The sequence below is a fragment of the Ochotona princeps genome, chromosome 3 (assembly GCF_030435755.1).
Source record: "Ochotona princeps isolate mOchPri1 chromosome 3, mOchPri1.hap1, whole genome shotgun sequence".
Lineage (NCBI taxonomy): Eukaryota > Metazoa > Chordata > Mammalia > Lagomorpha > Ochotonidae > Ochotona > Ochotona princeps.
This window is the reverse complement of record NC_080834.1, coordinates 108,869,576-108,893,189: the sequence shown is the minus strand read 5'-3', so window position 1 is coordinate 108,893,189 and position 23,614 is coordinate 108,869,576. Positions and strand designations below refer to the sequence as shown.

Genomic DNA, 23,614 nt, shown 5'->3' with positions numbered 1-23,614 from the left:
GTTAAATTCATAGGATTGTAATGAGGATAACAATTAGATGATGATTGAGGAAGCATCAACCACAGTGACTGATATCCAGAAGGAATTCAGTGAATTGCTAACATCATGCCGGGGCCTGGTTTTGTGTGCTTAAATCTGTCCTTTCTCTCCTTGTTCTGTCAGTTCTTCTGTGAATCCCACTTCTGTGCTAGAACCTTGGGTTTTCTAGCCTTCTTGTCCAGAGCTCAGCATTCAGATTCTTGCTTCACAATAAAGTGTCTGCAGCCAGTAGGGCATAAAGAAGTGCATCTTTGTGTGCCTGGGACCGTAGATGTCTGCCGCTGGGTGGGGTGAGATAAACGCAAGGGGTGGGTAGTCATTTGCTTTGTCTACCTGCTCATTTACTGTGTGTAAGTCTCCCATGATGACTGCTAATAACACGGTTGATACTCAGAATATTTAGCAACTGGCTGTTGCTCTTCAGAATGGATGTGCATAGAGAACAACTGGCTCGGCCAGACAGTGTGTTAACCTCAGAAAGTCACTTTCACAGACTTGAGCTCTCTGCTCTGCAGGCTAGGCTATTCACTCCTACTTTGTAGGAGTTATGGGGTGATAGAAAGCAGCCCATGAGCTGGTCTTTCCACCAGGCCCTGGCTCTGTCACCTTCCGACTTTTTGCCGCGGTTTTCTCATCTTTAAAGGAAATTTACGAGTACAATGATGTGTGCTTCATGAGCCTTGTTTTCTATGAGCTCAGGAACGATTTTATATGGAAATATTATCAAGTGAAAGGGATCTTAGTTGTTACAATGTAGAAGCTGGCGTTTTCCTCTGTGTCTGACAAGGACAGCACCACTAACGCACCAAAGCTATAGATTAGCAAAGAGTCTGTGTTTAGTAAACAGTGATATTCCATATTTCAAGGCTTGGTGACATAGAGTAAAATAGGTAAGATGTAGATTTCTGGGTACCGGAAACTCTTTCTCACCTGTGAAATGAGGTTCTTTACTCGGGTTCTTTCCGACCCTCCAGTCTATGTTTGCCTCACTGAGGTTTTTAATTAGATGGTTTCTTTGGAAGTTTGAGTCTTTGCTGCCAAGGCGGCCTGACTGATGTAACTGAGTACAGCTGCTGGGAATTAGTTTCTATCCACTTCATGACCAGGCTTGGCCAGTGCTGGTCTGGATCCATCAGTGGCCCAGAGAAGAAGAGAAAACAGACAAATGGTTTTGAATTTCTCTACCCCCAAACAGCTTTTCTGGACATCTTTTCCCAGTTGATTCAACTCTGACCTGTCATGCAGGGTTTTTATATTTGTATTTCTGGAAATGGTTAGCCACATCACTAGGTAATAAGGTTGCAGATTCCAAGTCTCTCTTGTAATCCAGGTCAGATGTTGTCCTGGGAGTGGCTGGGAAGGCAGAGAGGCCAAGGATGAGGTTGTGTTGCCTCAAGGCAGATGGTGAGATCATGCTTGCTGGGACTTATCTCTATTTTGGCTCAGGACTCACTGAGCCCTTCAAGATTTTTTTTTCAGGGTTGGGTGGAGATGGAGGTCTCTTGAATTTTATTTAGTTATTATTAGTACTCTGTGTTTAGTGGACCTTGCCTTTCAAGCATAGAATGTTAACATGGGAAGAGAACCAAGACACGAAACCGTCCAGCCCACTGTTTCAAGAAGAGGAAATCCACATCTTGACTTGCCCTGGGACCCCAGAAGTGCTTAGTGGAAGAATCAGCTCTAAAGGGTCCTGCGTCCTTGTTCCAAGTTGGCTGCCATCCTCAAAATCACTTTCCATGCTAAGTCCTGTTGGCATGCTCTTGGAGTCCTCTGATGCAATTAGTTCACTTCCTCTGCCGATTGGCTCCAAGCATTAACTATGATTTGCAAGGTACACATCCTGGGACACCAGGATCTAAAGGTGTGTAGATATGGCAGCAACCCCTGGGAAGGGGGAAAGGGTGGGGCAACAACAGAAATGGAAGAGAACTTGCTTGAAGCGACAGAATTTATATCTACACCCAGGTTCAATGGCTAAGTGAAGGAGCAATGTATTTTGTTTTTTTTTTAAAGATTTATTTATTTTTTATTACAAAGTCAGATATGCAGAGAGGAGGAGAGACAGAGAGGAAGATCTTCCATCTGATGATTCACTCCCCAAGTGAGCGCAACGGCCGGTGTGCGCCGATCCGAAGCCGGGAACCAGGAACCTCTTCCAGGTCTCCCACGCGGGTGCAGGGTCCCAAAGTCTTGGGCGTCCTCGACTGCTTTCCCAGGCCACAAGCAGGGAGCTGGATGGGAAGTGGAGCTGCCGGGATTAGAACCAGCGCCCACATGGGATCCCAGTGCATTCAGGGCGAGGACTTTAGCCACGAGGCCATGCCGCAGGTCCCAGGAGCAATGTATTTTCATATTGGAAGCCCTCCCTTGCGATGGTCCAAGGTAATGGCCAGCCTGCTTCCTCACCTTGTCCCTCTCATGCAGCCAGCTGCAGTCAGAAGATTTCTGTTAGTTTCAGGTCCTATCTCCACTTCCTGTTGTCCTTTCTGTCACTGGCAGGCATTGGCTCTGAGTGACCACAGCCAGCTAATCAATGAAAAGTCCTGACATCTGGGGATAGGAAGGAACCAAGGGTAGAAGGCCAACTGGAGAAGCAGCCAAGCCCCCAGCAGGAAAGCGAATGAGGGCAGAAGAGGTTGGGCAGGAAAACCCGCGAGACGCATGCTCATACGGCGTGTCCAGACACATCCACACTCTGTCACACACACAGTGAGGGAGACAGCAAGAGTCCACAAAAACGGTGCCACTCCCAAACCGGTACATCCATGGAGTGGATAAACCATGCCACACAGTACAATGCCTTTGATACCTATGGCTTTGTACAGAGCTCTGAGTCTGAAAGAAGCCACACTATGGGTGGGGTAGTGGTACTCACACATGACCAAACACGGGGCTCCCCAGACCTTTGGTTCTGAGTGTAGTTTTGCAGTTCCCAGGTCCTTCTACAGAGAATCTGACAGGGCTGGGATTCTTTGTTAAAGAACCATGCACGGGATTCTTGAGGCCAGGGGTATTGGGGAAGCACTGATGGGGAAGAAGGAGCTTGGGACTTGGAATCCAGCTCTGCCTTGGATCAGCATGGTCATTTGAGCAAGTGTTTCCTTAGTTGTAAAGCAAGAATTGGTACAACCTCTGGAACCAAGAGGCCTGGGTTTGAATCCCATCCTGCTGCTTACTCCCGCTCTGTGACAGTAGACAAGTCATTTAACATCTTCTTACCTGAATGTCTAATCTATGAAACAGGAATGATGACTGCAACAGTTCTCTCTGCTTTACGAAGACCCACGTTATGACCTTAATTAACTTGGAAACATATTCGGTTCTTTAAAAGACTGTATAAGCTTTTACCATTACCATTAAACATTGGAATTTGATTTTCCTGTTTCCACCAAGAGCTGATGCTCAGTGAACAGTACCTGCCTTGTGTTTTTTGGGCGCTGACCGCATAAAAAGGGGTACAGACCTCATCTACACAGGAGTACCTTAGCATGTTGTAAACTGAGCACTGAGGGGGCCTCAAGTAGTCAGACACTAAGCAGATGTGAATATCTCTCTCTCATTATTTGTTTTCGTGAAAGGCAGGGAAAAAAGAGAATGGAGATCCAACTTTACTACTTGACTCTCCAAGTGCTTGCAGTAGCAGGGTCTGGGCCAGGCTATGGCCAGAGATGCTATAGGGGTCTCCCACAGAGTAGTAGGGGTCTAAGCATTTGAGCTATCACAGGCTGCTTCCCAGAATGTTCTTGAACAGAAAGTGAGCATTAGAGTCCAGGAATGGAACCCAGGAATTCACGCAGAGGAATCCATGTGAGCCTCCCAAGGGGTGGCAGGGCTGTGCATGCTTGCGTTGTCTTCTGCTGTCTTCCCAGGTACAACAGCAGAGTGCTGGATGGAAAGTGGAACAGCTTGACTTGCTATGTCACAACCCTCGCCTCACAAGAAACATCTCAACTGCTATGCCAAACTTGTGTCCCATATCTTGGGCTACTTCAAATCTAATTTGTAAGTCAGTGCCCAGCTGAAATAATCACGTTACCTTATAGTTGATGGAAGCGGAGGTGAGGAGATCTGTTGTTTGAATGAGAATGTAGATGAGTGAGACTTGAGGCAATCATCTCAGATCCTGGTAAAATATCAAATGGATTTTAAAAACCCAGCTCATTCGAAAATTGCCAAGATGCACGAGAACAGCTCAGGAAATCCCATCTGTTTCTTGTTTACAGAACTCCTTGTTCCTTCGGTCTGGGCACAACTGAGTCACTTTTCATTGTGTTCCTGTGGCAGAGTGTCTTGTCATTTCCAAAGCAACCAGACAGCAGGGTTTGTATGCGTGAGAAATATGCATGCTGCCTTTGCAATTGGTAACTCTGTCTAAGGAATGGATGACTTGTGATCCATATGGAAAAAGCATTATGAAGTTTAGCATATTTATAAATATGTCTTTGGTAAATGTCAAGCAATGATGTCTGGACCACATGGTATCTTCTTTCTTTTGCTCATGTCTATAATGTGTGAACCGGGTTAGCGAGAGTTGTTAAGGGCAGGAGTGAATTCTTTTGTCACAGTGCTGGACTATTCTAGTTCTACCACGTAAGTACTGTGTGACCTTGGGTAAATTAATTGACTTCTCTTTGTCCTATTGACTTCTCTCTTTTTTTTTTTTTGTTACAAAATCAGATATACAGAGAGGAGAGACAGAGAGGAAGATCTTCCATCCAATGATTCACTCCCCAAGTGAGCGCAACGGCCGGTGTGTGCCGATCTGAAGCCGGGAACCTCTTCCGGTTCTCCCACGTGGGTGCAGTGTCCCAAAGTCTTGGGCCGTCCTCGACTGCTTTCCCAGGCCACAAGCAGGGAGCTAGGTGGGAAGTGGAGCTGCCGGGATTAGAACCAGCGCCCATATAGGATCCCGGGGCGTTCAAGGCGAGGACTTTAGCCGCTAGGCCATGCCGCCGTGCCCTATTGACTTCTCTTTGGCTCATAAATAGTAGAGTCTGAACACTTATCAAAATCTTTAGTGTAATTAATATTACTTGCTCTCAAGTATTAGAACAATAAAATTTTATTTGTTGCTCACCTCACAGATGGGAAGCATAGAGTCTTCTAAGTGGCTTCCTTCAAAGCAGTGATTGTATCTGAACCTCTTCCTTCATGGAACTTTCATCCTACCCTACAACTGAGATTTGCAATATGTTCACTGGACGTAGTTGGTTTTTAAAATTGAGCTTCATTAAAATAGAAGAATATTGAAATCCGCCCATACTAACCATACCTCAAGTGTTTGTGAGCCATAAAGCTCTAGTAAGTTTTCTATTAAACAGTGCAAACATAAAATACACACATCTGTTCTAGAAAAAATTTATTCTGTAGCATGTAATAAAGCACAATAAGGAAGATGTCAACTCAGTCCCCTGACAGCAGGTGTAGAGATCACGGCAATGGGATTTTGCAGTGGAGGAGAGAGACTGGGCTCAACTCCAAATACAGGGTTGACAAGTGGGAATTTATAGCCAGGAATGGGTGGGGGTCTGAGGATGGAAAGCAGTTAAGAGAAAACCTCAAGTGGAAGAGGGATTTTTGCTGAACACAGGCCAAGGTGATTAGACATCACCCCGGGGGAGATGTGCATCAGGATCAGTTATGCGGGCTGGGGGGTGGGGGTTGGGGTAGGACTCCTTGCTAAACAGACTTAGCAAGGATTTTGCTGGAACTGGATTTTATAAGGAAGTATCTCCATGGGCCAGCGAGTCAACTTAAGAGGCTGACTGAAGTTTGAATAAGCAAAGCATCTTCGTCAGATCATTGCAGAGGGTTCCACTAGTCCTCACTGTTTTAGGGCTTCTGGTTTCTGCTGGTCGCTTCCCTTTGGCCAGCAAGAGAGAGGGGAGTTGTCTTAGACCTTGCCTGATTGTTGCAAAGGTTGTGAGGACCTCTCCTGCCTTATGTCGCACTAAGTTCAGGGTCTGGTTATCCATAGGTTAAAGGATTTGTGTTTCTAATGGGGTGGGGAACCTTTTTTTTTTTTGTCAGAGCAGTTTGGATATTTATATCAGTCATAGGTCTTACAAGACTATCAACTTAAAAATCAACCTGCTACAGATTTATTGGATTTTGTGTCCTACCTGAGTGTGTCTTGGCAGGACCAGACCCAATGATTTCATGCCCTGGGAGCCTCACATTTCCTACCCCTGGTAAAGCTGCTCTATGATCTGAGTTCTTAAGGCTTGTTTTTTGATGTTCTAAAAAAAATGATAGGATTGGTTTGGTTCCTTCCCCCTCCCTCCAAAGCTTTATTTATTTAACTGAAAGGCAGTGTCGCAGAGAGATAGGGAGAGATTTTCCATTTGCTATTTCATTCCGTAGATGATTTCAATGGTCAGGGCTAGGCCAGGCTGAAACCAGGATCCAGGAGTTTCTTCCAAGTCTCCTGTGTGAGTGCAGGGTCTCAAGAGCTTCATCTATCCTCCGCAGTTTTCCCCAGGCACTTCAGCAGGGACCTGGATCAGAAATGAAACAGCTGGGATGCCAAGGCTGCTTGGGGTGACTTTACGTGCTACGCCACAGCTCCAGCCTGGCTCTGTTTCTTGACATAGCTTGCTTTCAGGCCCGTTGCCTTGCTGAAAAATCCTGTTTGGAATATCAGAATGTGAATAATATTTTGTTGTTTCTCTTTGCTTCCCTACTGTAACCATTTCCCTTTCACTGCCAGGCAGGCAGCCTCACTCAGGATTGAGAGAAAGCACATTAGTATTTTTCATGCTGTTAGCTCTGTTAACACATCTGGGCTTTACTGAATAATCTCTGCTTTTTTCCTAGGAATCAAATATGTGACTAAGTATGGTACGGTGTGTCTAGATGGTAGCCATATATAAAATTGTCTTAACCAATCAGTTAATGACAAAGGAACATACAAAAGGTTTTCCCGGCTGGGTGTCTTTAGGTATATGACTAACGCTTTATTTGAACTTTTTTTTTCTTTAGCATATTGGATCCTGACTTCAGAATGCAATGTTTTGGTTCTTTCCAGTATTATTTTCTGCATTTTCAGTCATGACTAGAGAGTTCATTAGGGATTCTTCCTATAAATCATAATTTTGTCTCTTAACAATAATATAACATTGCTGTGCTCATTTTTTATACATTATTCAAATCTTCCACTCTTATTATTTTGCTCTAATTTGATTACGGGTTTGATTCTGAATCCAGATGAAGGAGACATGCAAGAGTTGATGACCTTGACATTGGGTCTTTTATTTTGAAGTATAGGCACGCCTGTGTCACCACATGTTTTATTTGCACGAGCTGAGCACTTTCTATGCACACAGTGTTACAGAAAACAAACAAAACAAACAAAAAACCAAAAAACCCCCCAAACCCCAAATGCCTGTCATATCATTTGCTTCCTTCATAGCAGTTATCACTAATTATCTTGCTTATTTGCTTGTTTACCCACACATTGCCCATCTTGCCCACTGGAACTGCACAGACCTTCCCTCCCTTTTACTGCTGTGAACCCAGCACCTGGCACTGTGCCTGAAATGCAAAAATAAAAAGCTCAGTGTACAGCTTGGTGTCTAACTGAAGCGAAAAAACATGCGTCTGTTCCCTACTGAGCGTTCTCCTCTTCGGATCCCCTCTGCCTCATTGCACTTTCCACCTCGGCCGCCAGCCCTCAGCAAACCCTCTCTACTCTGACCCCCCCAAAGCACCGTGCGTTCCATCCCTTTGTCATGTGACACACCAACTGTCCTATGTCGCACTTAGGCTGTGTTCTGGGTATGTATAGCTGTGTTTGGTTAAAACCAAAAATTCTCCCCAAGCATTGCCAAAGATGATTGCCCAAAGCTCTTCAAAGACAGCGATAATAGACAACAAATGTTGTGATGAATGCTGAATTCTGGGGTCAATCAATTATTGGACAAGTAATGTGTACATCTTGAAAGATGAAAAGAAGTCCAGTCATGACCACAGATTTGTTTATATTTATACTCACTTGAATGTTTTTGTGTATTTTCTTTTTTTATAAGATTTATTTACTTTATTACAAAGTCAGATATACAGAGAGGAGAGACAGAGAGGAAGATCTTCCATCCGATGATTCACTCCCCAAGTGAGCCGCAACGGCCAGTGCGTGCCGATCCGATGCTGGGAACCAGGAACCTCTTCCAGGTCTCCCACGCGGGTGCAGGGTCCCAATGCATTGGGCCGTCCTCGACTGCTTTCCCAGGCCACAAGCAGGGAGCTGGATGGGAAGTGGAGCTGGCGAGATTAGAACCGGTGCCCATATGGGATCTCGGGGCGTTTAGGGCAAGGACTTTAGCTGCTAGGCCATGCCGCAGGGCCCTGTTTTTGTGTATTTGAAAGGCAGAGCGATATAGAGGACTGACAGAGAGAGGCATGGAGGGAGTTGTCTTCCCTCGGCTGATTCACCCCCCTCAAATGGCGACAGTAGTCAGGGCTGGACTAAGCTGAAGCCAGGACACCGTTTGCATCTTCACTGTGGATGACAGGTACTGAAGTACCTGTGTCACTTTCTGCGGCTTCCCCAGGCGTATTAGTTGGGAGCTGGACTAGAAGTGGAGACTGAGAACCAGTGCTCCAATATGGGATGCTGCTAACAGAGGTGGAGGCTTAACTGCCCTTCTACAATGCAGGCTCTTGCAGTTCGTTCTTAAGCAGCTAGAAAACCCTGCTACCAGCATTATCTCAGGGTTTTCTCCTCCATTGGCCCTCCTCTTGATTTTTAAGTCAACACACATTTTCATCCAGATATGGGATGAATAACATGCTTGAGGTAGAATTGGAAGAAATTCTTTTTCTGCAGGAGACCACAGCAAAGTCCTGTGGGGACCTGGTCACCTGTGTAGGTCACCGGCTGTGACTCAGCTTTTGGTGCCATCATGAAGGCTTTGTCTAGAGTGCGAACTGCTGGAGGCTGGCCAGGAAAAGACACTCTCCTTCTGTCTTGAATTCCCCTTGCAATCAAGCTGACACATTCCTGACTGCTGCATCCTTGTTAGTAAGGAAGGTCTAATTTGAATACACATTCATTAAGCACAGGTGCTTGGTGTATGAAAATACACAGAGAAAGGTGCCCAGCCATGAAAACCTGCCCAGCCATGAAAACCTGCCAGGCTCCAGCGCCCTGAAATTGCATGGGATTCCCATGCCAAAGGCATCCTGGAAGACCCTTAACTGGAGTTTTCCTGCGGTTATGGTGAAATTCCCCCTTATCACATGGCATCCAGGATTTTGTACCAAATTGTGAATCATAGTGCCAAGATCTGTTATCTAGCAACTCCTTAAAGTCTTGTTCAGATGTTGGCAGAAGTGTGTCCAAAGGCATGTTTTCCGTAATTTATTCTTTGCTTTCTTTTTTCTTTTTGCAAATGAGAGCCAAAGGTGCAAATGCTCTATACCAATAGAACAAGATTGAATCAAGTCATACCTTGTCTGCCTATGTACATAGTCGGTTTTCATCCCAGGGACACGTGGTCCTGGGAAGTTTACCAGAGTACCTCTGTTCCGTGTTCTGTTGTGTCGCTTCAGGGCGCGTTGCAGAGTGGAACTGGGTTGACTCACCTGGCTAGGCAATTTAGACATTTGAAGGTTTGCAATGTTCCAGTGTGCTGCAAACTTTCTCAGCTTACAGGTTTCTTCCCAGAAAGCAGAAGAGCTTATTCATTATGTCTGAACAAAAGACACTAGGACCATACCAGAAGAAATTTTCCAGAAGTTTGGAGTAGAAGGTTACCTTCTAGCAGGATTCCTTATTGCCTAAACAAATTGAAATTTCTACTCTGGCTCACTCAGCACATTAAAATTCCAGCAGCCTAGGGGGAATGAACCATGGGAAAATCCATGCAGCGGCGTCAGTCACCTTTCCTGCAGATGATTTCCAGAAATGCCTCCTACTGTTGCCCAATTCTCCAAGCAGGATCTTACCACTCAGCTTAAGGCACATCCAGACAAGCCTTTTTTGATTCACCAAGTTGATTTCTGTTTTAGAAGCTGCAGGGCTGGACTGATGACCCCGAAATGCGGTTTTGCTTTTCCCTTAATTATCTATCTGGTTTCACAGGAAATGGCTCTTTGGTTTGGTTGCTGAAGACAAAAAAGCTGTTCTCTAGCTCCTGCCTCATGACTGAAAGTTTGCCATATTAGGCTTGTGAGGAGTCCATTAAAAACACACAGCGGCAGATGTGGGATGTGATGTGTGCATCCATGAGGCTTGCAAACACAGGCTTCATGGGATTGGAGGAGGGCTCTTCTGTGCTCTAATTCTGGGATGCAATATTGACAAGAGGCTTTGGGATCCTGTCTAGGCCCCTTGAACTCTACTACTGAAAACTTCCCTCCTTTGCTGGGGTCACATTTGGGGCATGTTTAACTCTCAACTAATCTTCAGTAACCCACAGTCCATTTCCTGTTGACCTTTAGTGTCCTCTACTTCCTTAAGGGTTTTCTTCTTCTCTTCTGCTGCCACTCACTGTCAGCAGCACTGGTTCCCAGCACTGCCCAGTTCTTCCCTAGGCGTTTGCGTGTGCTTGCCTTTCTCTGGAACTGTTTTTCCTAGGCTTTCATCCTCTCTCTTTACTCTGTACCCAATGGATAAGCAGCTACATTCTGCTTGTGTTCTCTCTCAGACAACGCTCCTTATACTTAATGCTTGGTTTTCCTACTGACTTGGAAAAATTGTGTTGGAATCTTTGCTCTGGCACACTTCAGTTGCATTTCAGCTGGAAATGTTTTACACATTAAAGTGAGGAAGGATGACTTTATTTGCAAAAGATCTGTAAAATGGAAAAGGGGTGGAAAAAAAGACAAAAAGGTCTTTCTGGAGCTACTGTATGAAGAAGACTGTTGAATATGTAAAAGCTGTTAGAAGTCACTAAGGTGGGGCCCTGCTCTTGGCTAGCGGATTCTGTGGGAATTCTCTTTGCTAGTCATCCCTTACCTGCTTTGAGAAGCCTTCATCTTCTCCCAGGACCTCTGTTGAGCCTGTACCCTTGTGGTGTAAACTCTTAGCTTCTATTATAGGAGGCGGGGGGATTTAAAATGTTCACAGCTGGAAATTGAGCTAACGGAGTTACTCCAACTTCACATACATTTTTTAATTTTAATTTTTTTAAAGGATTTATGTCTTGTAAAGTCAGATCCACAGAGAGAAGGAGAGACAGAGAGGCAGATCCTCTGTCTGCTGGTTCACTCCCCAAGTGGCCTCAATGGCTGGAGTGGAGCTGATCCGAAGCCAGGAGCTTCTTCTGGGTCTTCCATGTGGGTGCAGGCTCCCAAGCCATCCACTTCTTTGGGCGGTCTTCTACTGCTTTCTCAGGCCGCAAGCAGGGAGCTAGATGAAAAAGTGGATCAGCTAAGGCACAAACCTGATGCCCATATGAGATGCCAGTGCATGCAAGGTAAGGACTTTAACCACTAGGCTACTGTGCTGGGTCCTTCACGCACATTTTAAAATAAGTTCCTAGTCTCCTGCTTTAGCCAGGCAGCCTACACTCACTGCCTTTCTTTGTCCCAAGCCAGGTTTTGGGGACCCCTGAGTTGGGGTCCTCTTGTCGCATACCTTGTTTCATCCTGGAGTTGCTTTAGCAAAGTACGGATTTGAGGCGATTGGTCACAGTTGGACACTGCTGAGGGCGGCTCTCTCCAGAAAGCTTACTCGCAGAGACAGAGGGACTTTCTTCCCTTTGGATAGACATGACTGCCAAGTCTCTGCAGGCTTCCCATCCAGATGTTTAGCGGGCCGACTCCTTGAGCATTATAGGCAAATTCATCCTCCGGGCTCTTCTGATCCTGGAAGCAGTGTGCTTACCTGGCACAGCTGGGCACCCACAGCATGGCGGGTTCTGAACCAGCCTGCCTAACCACAGCACAGTTTTTAAAAACACAGCAGTCTCATCCTGGTTAGCGATATACTTGAATTTCTATTTCAGTTTGACTGCCTTTCAATTCAGATGCGATCTGCATCTTTCACGCACGAGCCTTGTGTCAGGATGAAGGTGAGTGGGGGAGAAACGGTTTTTATCCTCTTAGAATATATAACCTAGCTTTTTATGATTTTAAATGTGAGGATGAAAGACACCACTCTATAGTTCTGAAGACAGCATGTCTTTTTTATCTAGAATAATTCAAGAGGATAAAGAGAGTATCTTAAAAAAAAACAAAACTCAGCTAATGTGTTCTACAAGTGCATGTGTGACAAAGCTCACATCCTTCAGGGCATCAGAAATAGGACTGAAGTGGTGAATTACAGGGATGCTGGCTGCTAATCCATGTGATGGGCTTTTCCCCACACTCTTTGGAGCAGAGGTGGAGGAAGGGAAGAGGTAAGGATTAAATGTAGGAAGCAAAGAGCACTTGGCATAGTTATGACGAGTGAGCTGGAAATAAAGTTGAATCTCTGATTCAGAAACCATTGTTGATGAGGGCTGTTAAGTAAACCTCCAACACATTTCCTTTATCCTGCCTCCCAGGATGGAGTGAGGTTGAAAACTATTCTGCTGTTTAAAGTGTGTGCTTTGTTTTTAAACCACTCCCTTTTCTGTGGGAAGAGGTGTAGTTCATGTACACAAGTCCATTCTTGTTTGCTTTGTGATTTACACTGTAGGTCTTTTAAAATGATACAATAAATCCCCATGTGGAATCCTTGACAAGTGAAGTTGTGATAAAAATAAAAGAAGTGCTAGGAGTGGTGAAATGGAAGGGAGACAGAGGCAGGAAGGGTGGGAGGGGGGAGGCAGTGCATGCTCTATGTGTTTGCCCTGAGAGTTTACATATTAGCAAGGCTTTGGAAAAGCCTCACATGACATCTGGGTAAAGCTTGTAATCAACATTATTGTATTTCCTTTTTGCACCAGCCTACCTGCCCATCTGTGCCTGTTCTACCTACAACCCATCAAGATGGCTATACCCACTGACATTTGTGATCCAGTAACAAAATCCTGACATTCCACATGCTTGCATTTTTGTCCCAAATGAGTGTTTCTAAAATGTTAAATTTTAGTAAGCATCACAAAAATACAATGTTCAAAAATCTATTAGGCCAGAGTTGTGGTACAGCAAGCTAAGCTACCAGCTGCCTTGCTGGCACTCCATTTTAGAGCTCCAGTTCACATCTCAGTGGCTTCCTTTCCAATCCAGCTCCATCCTAATGTGTCTGCGAAAGCAGCAGGAGATGGAAAAAATGTGTATTCCCGTCTCCCAAATTGGAGAGACTCGGTTGAAACTGCTCAATCCTGGATATGACTTGGAGCAGCCCAACCTTTGCATGAAGGATGCAAAACCAGAGGATGGAAGATCTTTTTTTCTTCCTTTCAAATAAGCAAATAAATCTTAAAGGGTTACAATGGTCTCCTAAAAAAGTCTATTAAAGTTTGGTTCTAGCTTGTCCTTGTGTGGGAAGGGAATACATATACACAGTATCATTCTTCAAAATCTTCTAGTTGGATGGGGTACTCCAGTGAGTTCCAGGAGACTTGGTGAAGATGTTTCAGGATAGTTACTGCAACATGCATTCATGTGAGGCTTCTTCATCCTCAGAACAATTGCATTTGCTATCTACCATGCAATCATTTTCAGGACACACACGACACACAACCTTCTTCTTAATTGTAGAAATTCATTTGCTTGTATAGGTTGAAAGATTCAGAAATGTCCAACCAAAAAGCAAACTCAGCCAATGATATTATCTTGCAGGGATACCTATTGCAAAAATGTGCTGTTTATGGTTGTATTTCCCTTTCACCATTCAACTCACTTTGAAAATAAACATTTTCATTTTGTTTATTTTCAAAGTGACTGGAGTTTGGATGAACCAATGAGTTCCAAGCATTAAAAATATCTGTGAAGTACTCACTGGATGGATTACTTAGTAGGACTGACTAATTTTTTTTTTTAGGAAATTGAGCAAATATCTAGAAACACAAGATCACCATTACTTAAGGAATTCAGTCATCTTAACCTTAATGTAACAAACAGGGATTTACATGCACATGCCAAGCATCCGTTGCTTTGCTTTTGTTTGTCTTAACTCTTTTTTCTGTGTTGGTACACTTCTATCTTCCAAGGCACTAAGATGAACAATGAAATGTGAGCTAGTACTACAGTTAGTACTGGTGAGATATCTTGATGTCAGGGAGCCGAATGAACAGGCATATTTGAGCTTCTGATTTTGCATCAGCCCCCTCTCAAAGTGCTGCTGGGCTGAAAGGGAGGCAGGGGAGGAGGAGCAGAAACACATGTGGGTCTCATGCAAAGTGCTATCCAGATAAAAAGTGGTTTTCAGTATCAACCTACAAAAAGGTGGGCACATTTTTCACATTGGGATTCTTTCTAGGAAATAGTAGCTGTTTGGTGTAGGATAATTTCTCAAGACTTTCTGTACCCATGAGAATAACTCTGCAGTCCAACAGGAATAACTGGCTCACGAGTCTGAAAGCACTGCCAAGGTAAGTAGTCAGGCAAGATTTTAGCACTAAAGGACTTGTAATATCTTGTCATTGGGTCCTCTTCTTAATTAATGATCATTGTTTGTCTCTTGCAGCCGCATACGCACACATACCTGTCAGCATGCTGCTTTTCAGAACTAACCTGCCTGGATGGTAGCAATCTGTGAGGAAACACTTTCATATAGTGCCAAAGCTTAGCTGCTCCCAGAAAAATAGGGAAATCTATTCCAGGGCTCTGAAATGCACCCTGTCTGCTGGAATCCCTTGATGGTGGCCATTGGGAGCATTGCTTTGATGAGTCAAGGAAGCACAGACCCCACCATCCTCCATATCACCTCCCATATTTTCTCTCCCATTTTCCATAGTAGCCAAATTATTTCCAAACATTGTCTGGACTTTCCTGATATTATCAGGAAAAGATAGAAGAAATTACTCAGAGCATTAGTATCGCCCTGAGTCATCTGATTTAGGTCCAGTTAGACTGTGTCTATGGCTTTACATACACTGAAGTCAAGGCCTAGAGACTGAGTGATTTGTTGTAGCTGTATTAATTGAGAATCAACTCAGAATGAAGAGTTCTTGGTGTATTCTTTTTTAAAAAGATTTTTTTATTTGAAAGCCAGAGAGAGAGAGAGAGAGAGGGAGAGAGAGAGAGAGAGAGAGAGAGAGAGAAAGAGAAAGCTTCCATCCACTGGTTCACTATCTGAATGTTTATAATGGCTGGAGCTATGCTGATCTGAAGCCAAGAATCAGGAGATTCTTCTGTGTTGCCCATGTGGACCCAGGGACCAAAGCACTTGGATTATCTTCTGCCATTTTTCCAGGCAAATTAGCAGGGAGTTGGATTGGAAGTGGAAGGGCCAGAACTTGAACTAGTGCCCATATGGGATGCTTGTGCCATGGACTGTTCAGACCTCTGTTTAGTTTCCTTGTCACAATGTTACTCACGTGTGTTTATCTGCTGCTTCTTATTTGCCTTCTGAAATTTCAAGCAATTTTAGTTGGGCATTTTAAGCTTTAATTTCTAGTGCTGTAAAACTTGCCTGGTGACTCCAGTGAGGTGAAGAAAGGCTCTCTCTCTCTCTCTCTCTCTCTCTCTCTCTCTCTGTCTCTCTCTCTCTGTGCATGTGCTCACAGGTGCACATGTTGGAGATGGGTAGCAACATAACACATCTTTTGTATTCATCTGTCAATCTGAGTTGAATAGAATACAAAAAAACCAGAGCAGGGAACATTGGAAAAGCAAAGAATTAATTGTTCTTTAATAAAAGGTTATGCGTCATGGGCAAAAGGGAAGAGATAGCTCTAAAGAATGTGGACATAATTAGGTCCAGGGAGACAGAAAGTCAGATCCAGATGGTGGGAGCTTCAGGAGAGGGTAAATCAGGGATCCCAGAGAGATAAGGGAGGAGCAAGGAAACAGGCTGGTGTCCAAAAGCTGCATGCCAGTATGGTAGGAACATAACAGGGCTCATGTTTGAAAAGCTCTGAAAGCTAACCACTATTGGGTGAGCAGAGGAAATCCTTAATAAAAATGGGTATGCTGTTGGAATATCCAGAGAACTGGACCTATGCAGAGTACTATCTGAAGTGTATTTCTACAGGTTTCTGTATCTTTGCTAGATTTATTTCATTGCCTTGGTCTTACTCCAGCAAACTGTTCTATGAGCTCTTGGAGGTCAGAACTCATGTTTTATTGTCTTCCAAAGCTCCTATCCCAGTTGAGATCATGATAAGAGTTCATTAAATACTTGCTAACGCATTTGACGATTAATAGTACTTCTTAATGGGAGGAGGGAAAAAGATTTGCCTTTGAAATGAGCACAAATCATGACTTTACCTGGAGGATCCAGAGAGCCTTGTTGCCACTGAAAATAATAAGGAAATCAGAAAGCTAGACCCGTAAGCTGCCAGCAGTGTAAAGAGTGATGCTGCCCCTGTGAGAGGTTTGTCCCTCAAGCACAGACCTAGGGGCAATGAGATGGGGCACAGTCCTGCTGCTTGGGGTGAAGTCACCGTGTTTGCTTTTTCAGATATCTGGTGACAGAGTGGTTTCCAATGACTGAGAGTTGTCAAATTGATTGTCAGGGAATTACTTCTGCAATGCAGAACTTTTAGGAAAATCTCAAAATGGCCATTTCAGTTACACCATTGCACAGTTCTTTCCCCACTGCTTTCCTTTGTTAATGTGGAAGCGTATGTTTTGGAACATACAGATGTCCTTGTTTAGAATAGCCCAAAATAGCTAGAGTCCCCTACACAGTGTTGGGTGTTAAATGTATTTTACATTTCAGACTGCACGCAGGGAAGTGGCTGATTTTACATAATATTTTTCCAGGCTGTCAGCAAATTTTCTGTAACCTTAATTTAGTTCAACTACCTAAACTTTGCAATTTTATGCTGTTCATCACTACTGGCTTTCAGGTGCAGTTTTCCTGTCATTGTCTTATCATTTCCATGCTAAAAAAAAAAGTTTTCCATGAGGGATGTGATAAGCCCTCTTGGAAGCCATGTGTAGAGCTGGATAAGGATATTTTAACCCCCAGGAATAGTCTAAACAATGTTTGAAGTGAGCAGAGACAAGAATATCACAGTCAAGTGTCAGAGACCCTTAAACCTGACTCTCCTAAAACAAACATTGTGAAGTATCAGCAAGAAGGAAGATGCCTAGCTTTCTCATTTTTAATTGACTCGATGAACCAGGAGAGTTTGAATGAATACCTCTCCTTCCCCCAAATGGTTTCCTAGTGAAGTGCAGGCTCCAAGGACTAAATTGATTACATGGAAAACAAATGATTATCTCAGGCTGATTGAAAAAGAAAGAATACTGCCAAATCTCAAGCCCGAAAGATTTTCAGAGTTGACGTTATGTTGTGGAAATTCCGAGCGGGAGGCTTCTGATACTAGAGATTTGGAAGGGTGGAAATTCTTATGGAAAAGGATGAGTAATACCAATAAAGAGATTTCTTTGGAATAATTGACATGGATCACATGGCAATCAGTGTATCCTAGATTGCTGGAGGATGGGAGGATAATGAAAGTGAAGGGTCTGCAAATAAACTGATGATGGTCTAAAGTACACCTGCCAGTGTCCAGCCTGTGGGTCCACTGGCTCCTTACCCCATTTCCTTCCTCCACCCCACTGGGAACACTGAATGTCTCCCCTGAGCACTGATCTCTTCTCTCGTCTTCCTAGGGTAAGTGTTATGTACCCTTTAACATGAGTTCAAGTCTTATCTTCTCTAAATCCTTTTCGTACCATGAAAACCTTTTCCTACTATGCCCCCAAATACGATTGTTTTCCTCTAAACACGGCCCTTATTGTCTCTGGAAGCCACCTGGCATGAGATGTACATGGCATCATCTCACTTCATTGATGATCTATGCATATAGCAATGTCCTCAAGTCCTAACTGTGTGGGATCATCATCTGATTCAAAATAAGGAACTCTTTCATCTCCCAAATAGGCATCTGTTTCATTTTTCTATAATTTGTTCTGCGCTATGAATGACCAAGGATCTGGGGTGAGGCATCATGCATCAGTGAATTTTGTAGCAGACGACAGATGACATGTCAGAGAAGTTTTTAGCTGAAACAACATGTTAAAGAGGATCTTAGAAAAGCTGGTTAAGAGAGTCAGTGAGGAAGCATGAGATACACAGAGACTAGGAACAGCTGGATAGTGTTACTATCTTGAGCTCCAAAGAAGAGGACCTGTGGGAACGGTTGATAAAAACTTGAGAAGATAAAGAGGCCCCTGACAGGAACTGTAGCCAAAAGGATCCCAAGAGCTGCCTGGATTCAGACCAGGGAGGAAGGGACTTAGACCTTTAGAACCTGACCTTTGCATATTCAACCTTTTACTCTCTTGCTGGTGTCTTTTGTTTGTTTGTTTGTTTGTTTTAATCAGAAAGGCAGATTTACTGAGAGAAGAGGAGATAGAAAGAAAGATTCACCTGTTGGTTCAAGCCCCAAGTGACCACAGACGCCAGAGCTGTGCTGAAACGAAGCCAGAAGCCAGGAGTTTCTTTCTTCTGGGTCTCCTGTGTGGGTGCAGGGTCCCAAGGCTTTGGGTCATCCTCAACTGCTTTCCCAGGGCACAAGCAGGGAGCTGAATGGGAAGTGGAGCACCTGGGACATGAACTGGTGCCCATATGGGATGCTAATGCTTGCAAGGTGAGGATTTAGCCACTGAGCCATTGCAGCAGTGTCTTCCTTTCTACAAACTCAATCTTTTTTTTTTTAAGATTTATTTTTTATTTTATTAGAAAGTCAGATATACAGAGAGGAAGATCTTCCATCCATTGATTCACTCCCCAAGCAGACACAATGGCTGGAGCCAGGATCCTGGCGCCTGTTCCTGGTCTCCCACATGTGTGTAGGATCTCAAGGCTTTGGGCTGTCCTTGATTGCTTTCCCAGGCCACAAGCCTGGGAAACGGGGCTGCCGGGATTAGAACCAGCATCCATGTGGGATCCCGACTCATGCAAGGCAAGGACTTTAGCCACTAGGTTACCACGCCAAGCCCCAAACTTAATCTGAAGTGACAGGGAAAGGTTACTAAGGGATACTGTCTATAGAGATCAGCCTTTCCAGGAACAAAGCAAAGCAGAGAAAAGTGGAGATGCATTTGAAGGTAGAGAGACAAAACAAAACAAAATAATCAAAAAAGAACGCCTCATATAGCCTCCACCAAATTTAATATATTATTTTATCCAAAGGCAATGATGCATTTTTTTTGCTTAATTTCTGGAACTATTTGTTAATTTAAAGAAACAATTCAGGATTTGATGAACAGTTATAGATTAGCAACAGTGGTATGATTCGAACACTTGTGTCTCCCTACTCTGAAGGTCGCATGTTGAAACTTACTCACCAGCACAGTGGTATTGGGAGGTGGGACATCGGGAAATTTGCTAGGTCAAGAAAGCAAATTCCTCCCAAACGGATCATCACCCTTATAAAACAGAGCAAAGGGAGCTTCCCTTCCACCCCGTGATGCAGTTTGCAGATGGTATCTATAAGGAACAGGTTATCACAGCTCACTGGACCTGCTGATTAATTAGAAATGATTAATCTAAGATATTTCACTGTAACACCCCAATTGGACCAGGAGAAAGAGCTACTGCCCAGTTTCTTACAGGAAATGAGATATGCCAGTTGTGAATTCCATGTTCTGTTTAAAACTGGCAGGTTTGCCAAAGGAAGTAAGTAAGCTGATTCAGTTTCAAGAATACGTGAGTTTCAACATAGCATTTTACCACCAGTGCTCTTCACAGGTGATTGAACACCTGTTAATACTATTGCAGTATCCTATGCTTTTTAAAGTGCAATTAAAGAAAAAAGTTGAAAATATTTTGTATATAACGTTTGATAGAAAAATTTTATGTCTGGTTATGTTTGTGTTCAGTTAGTACTGCCTCTATGTTGCAGTAATAATAAGTATTGCTTCTGGATTACTGTGGTGTTTTGTTGAGGAAGAATTGGACTCAGCAAAAAGCTCCTTAGCATAATTTAATAGAAAATATCTCATAGAATTCATGCTCGTCTTCAGAAATAAATTTTTTTCATTGGTATTAATCAAATGCAAATCTCCTAGGCATTTCTTTAATTAGTATTTACCAAAGAACATTAATTTAAGTGATACCATTTTTGCCCAAAATACAAATTAACTCTTGGCAAACTTCAACATGTTTTGGGAACTGCCTCCTCTCTGTTGGAGGTTTCCATTTAGTTTTAATGGAAGACAGAGCACCTCAGAACCCGAGGAGGATCACACCACCCAGGAGTACCGCCAGCCCAAGGGGAAGCATTTGTAAATTCTGCACTTATAGAGATCGCATTTCCTATTCAATGTGTTCCCAGGAAATCTAACTTGTCAGGAGGCAGGAGGATCATGACTGTCCCTGGAGCATCTTGAGCTGATTTTCATGATGTCTCAACTGAAGATGCTGGTTGAGGAAGAAGTTTCCTGTGCACACCTGGATCCCATGATCGTACTCTGCTTGACTTATTGCTACCTTCATGCAGTTTCCATGGAATGATTCCTGCTTTCTGTCCTGGAACCCCCACTTTAACCCTGTTTACATCATCCTAGTGTTCTTACAAAGATCACCTCATCAGCTGTTGGCTTCTTGTCTGCAGAAATCTTCCTGTTTCTTGGTGGCCTGCACAGCCTTAGTTCACTGGCACACACTGTGTTCTTCCCCGTGACTCCTCTGCTCTGACGCTCTTTGTGGGACCTGCTTCTCTGCTTCTACTTTGGCCTTTGACTTGGTTACAGCTCACAGGCTTACAATTTTGTACTTACAGACACTTTTATATCTTCTTTGACAGGGTTCCTCACAAGGGTGAGCCTTTTTCTTTTGTCCTTAAAAAAAAAAAAAAACACTGTTCAAATGATTACATCAGCATAACTTAGGAGATGATTTTGAGTCTTTACAACAGAGATGGGAACTTCTGTGGCAGTCGCTGATGTGTTGAAAAAGAATTTTTACAGTTTTAGCATTTGATGGAATTCATTGCAAGAGGGACGGGGTGGGAGATGAGGAGGCAAGTTTTGGTGGCACACCAAGTAGAGAAAATCATTTCCATTTTAGCTCAGCATGTCTCTGGGCTCCATTGAATGGCCCAGTGAAGGCATACACGGTGAAATAATAGTCTGAGAAAGACCAAGGAAAGCAAGTATCCTTCAAAAATATCATGCATGCATTTAAACAGCTGCTCAAGGTGAGCTGTGCTTTGGCTGTCCTATGCTGCTGCAAATGAGCCACTCCACGATCAGTGGCTGGTGGCTGAGCATATCCAGCCAGCATGAGCTCACAACATCAAGAGGCCAAGCTTGAGGAAGGTCTCTCTCAAATACAAGTTAGAAATATTCAACTCACATTATAATCAGCTACTTAAGATACGGTTTGTAGAATCACCAGTAATACGACCATTCTCCAGTCCTCAAGAGGCTTAAAGATTCTATCAAGAAGCTAAATGTATGTTGGTGGGAAACTTTCCATGGCCTATTCTGGGCAGTTTCCTGTCCTGCTTCTTGTGCTTATTTTGCACAAACCAGGGGGTCCATGAGCCAGCCCTACTCAGTTCACCTTCTGTCCTAGCAGGGACAGTGGTTTTTCTGGCTGGCTTTCACCCCGTTCTGGTTCTTGTTGGATGTATCGGCCCGGCCATGGCTTGTCCATACCCATGTATAGCTCACAGATGGCTCAGTAGGGGATTGAGACCTTGTCTAGTCAGTCCCACGTCTATCCTGGTTCCCCAGGACACCAGTTGGTGTTGATGTTTGGCCCGGCCTGGAGCAACCAATCCCAGCCACACTAGTGCCACGGGAGAGTACGACTGTTGCCTAACCAGAATGCAGCCCCCATTCCAGCACACTTGCTCCTTAGTGGGAACCTCATCCCATTTAGGGTGTCCCCCCAGCTCCCCAAATTGGCCTGTTGCTAACTGCAGATCCTGCGTCTGACAGTGGCTGCTCTGACTCAGCTTATCTCATTCCCACACTTGTCCTGGCCTCTGCCCAAGACACTGTGGCCCAGCATCCCTGACTAAAGTAGACCTGCCGGTGTAAGCACAAAGTTACATGCCCCTATCACTGGCAATTGCCTTGAATTCATGTTTCACCTATACAAAAGTTGGTCTAATTCATGAGTGGCCCTGAGCAGCTTTTACAATTTAAAAAGACCCAGAGCTTGCTGCCAGGTGGCCAGCAGGCAGAGCCTGGCACCACATGGTGCACTGGCTGCCCAAAACCAAGGGCTCATCTACCTTCTTGCGGGGTGTTTTTGCCTAGAGCCCTTAGCCGGATCCCGCTTAGCCAAGACGCCACTGCGCAGCTGCCAACCTGCAGAGTGGTTCAGTCCATCCCAGCCCTAAGAAAGGAATCCGTTTGGCATGGGTCAGGGGTGGACCAGGCTGAAACGGTTCATGTCATCCACTGGCAAACCCAGGCGCCAGAACAGGGTGTGGGTCGGGCCGGGTTTGGTCGTGACAAGAACTAGTACACAAGATAGAAAGCCAAGGTGAGGTTACCTGTACTAGATTTGAATGCAGCACGCAACCAGCACACGTGAGAACCAGGAAGGAAGAGGGCAGAGCCAGCGGGGGATTGAGGGCTGGTCCCCTCGCCGGACAGCTACTCCCACTAGATAGCATGGGCAGGGATGGGGACAGACCAGACTAAGGAAGTGGTGGGTTCCCCCCTCTTGGGTCACTACTCCCACGGGAGGACATCAGAACTAGGATGAAGGCTGGGGTGGCTAGATGGAGAGGCACTCGGCCACATCCGTGAGGGCTAGATGGTTGAGTTGGTTAGAAGGAACTAAGTTTTAATACCCATTCCATTGATAGGTATAGGAGCCAAATGGGAGGCAGGACAGACTGGACTAGTCGGCTATGCACACTGGCAGGCCAGGGTGGGAGGCGTAGCTGGAGGGGTTATTGTGGGTCACCCCCACTGGGCTACAGCTCCCACTAGTTGATAAAAAGGCTGAGTACGTGCTGGGCAGAACCAGGTTGGACTACAACACCCATTGGTTCCAGTGCAAGTCGGGACTGAGAGCAGAACCAACCCAGCAACTGCAACCACCAGCTGATTGTGGAGATGGACTGTGCTGGGCCCTGTGCTTACTAGAACATATGGGAATCTGATCTGGGAATACCTCAAAGTTTCTTTGAAGATCTCCCCAACCGAACTGCTGGACTCAGAACCCTAGCCAAGAAAAGACAGAGGACAGAACAAGTCAATCAACCACCTCAACTATATGTTGGCAGCGAAATACTGGGCGGATAAAGACTCTATGATGGACTATGACAATCAATGGATTCTTCAATGACCTCATCGAGCTGGAAGTGGCGAGACTGGCAGCGATTCACAACTGGAGAACTATTACAACCACTTGAGCAGGTATCTCAGAGCATGCCCCAAATCTGGGACTTTCGGCGGGTGGGAAACTGGGTGGGGCTTCTCCCTCAATATCCCCCTTTACCTCAGATACATGAAGGAAACAATATGGACATAAAAATCTTACCCACATCCCTATAGCCCCTAAACCTTTACACCGTAGTTAACTATGTAAGATTATTAACAATAATAATAAAAA

General features: G+C 44.5%; 2 long non-coding RNA genes across 2 annotated transcripts; both read left to right on the top strand.

Annotated features, from left to right (window-relative positions):
• Positions 1 to 1,464: 1,464 nt before the first annotated feature.
• Positions 1,465 to 5,322, top strand: LOC131479837 (uncharacterized). Its single transcript, XR_009245131.1, has 4 exons — positions 1,465 to 1,903; positions 3,912 to 4,044; positions 4,266 to 4,362; positions 5,127 to 5,322. It is a non-coding gene; the product is annotated as an uncharacterized LOC131479837 (long non-coding RNA).
• Positions 5,323 to 13,286: 7,964 nt separating this feature from the next.
• On the top strand, positions 13,287 to 14,941 carry LOC131479836 (uncharacterized). Its single transcript, XR_009245130.1, has 3 exons — positions 13,287 to 13,405; positions 14,393 to 14,504; positions 14,600 to 14,941. It is a non-coding gene; the product is annotated as an uncharacterized LOC131479836 (long non-coding RNA).
• The last annotated feature ends 8,673 nt before the right edge of the window (positions 14,942 to 23,614 follow it).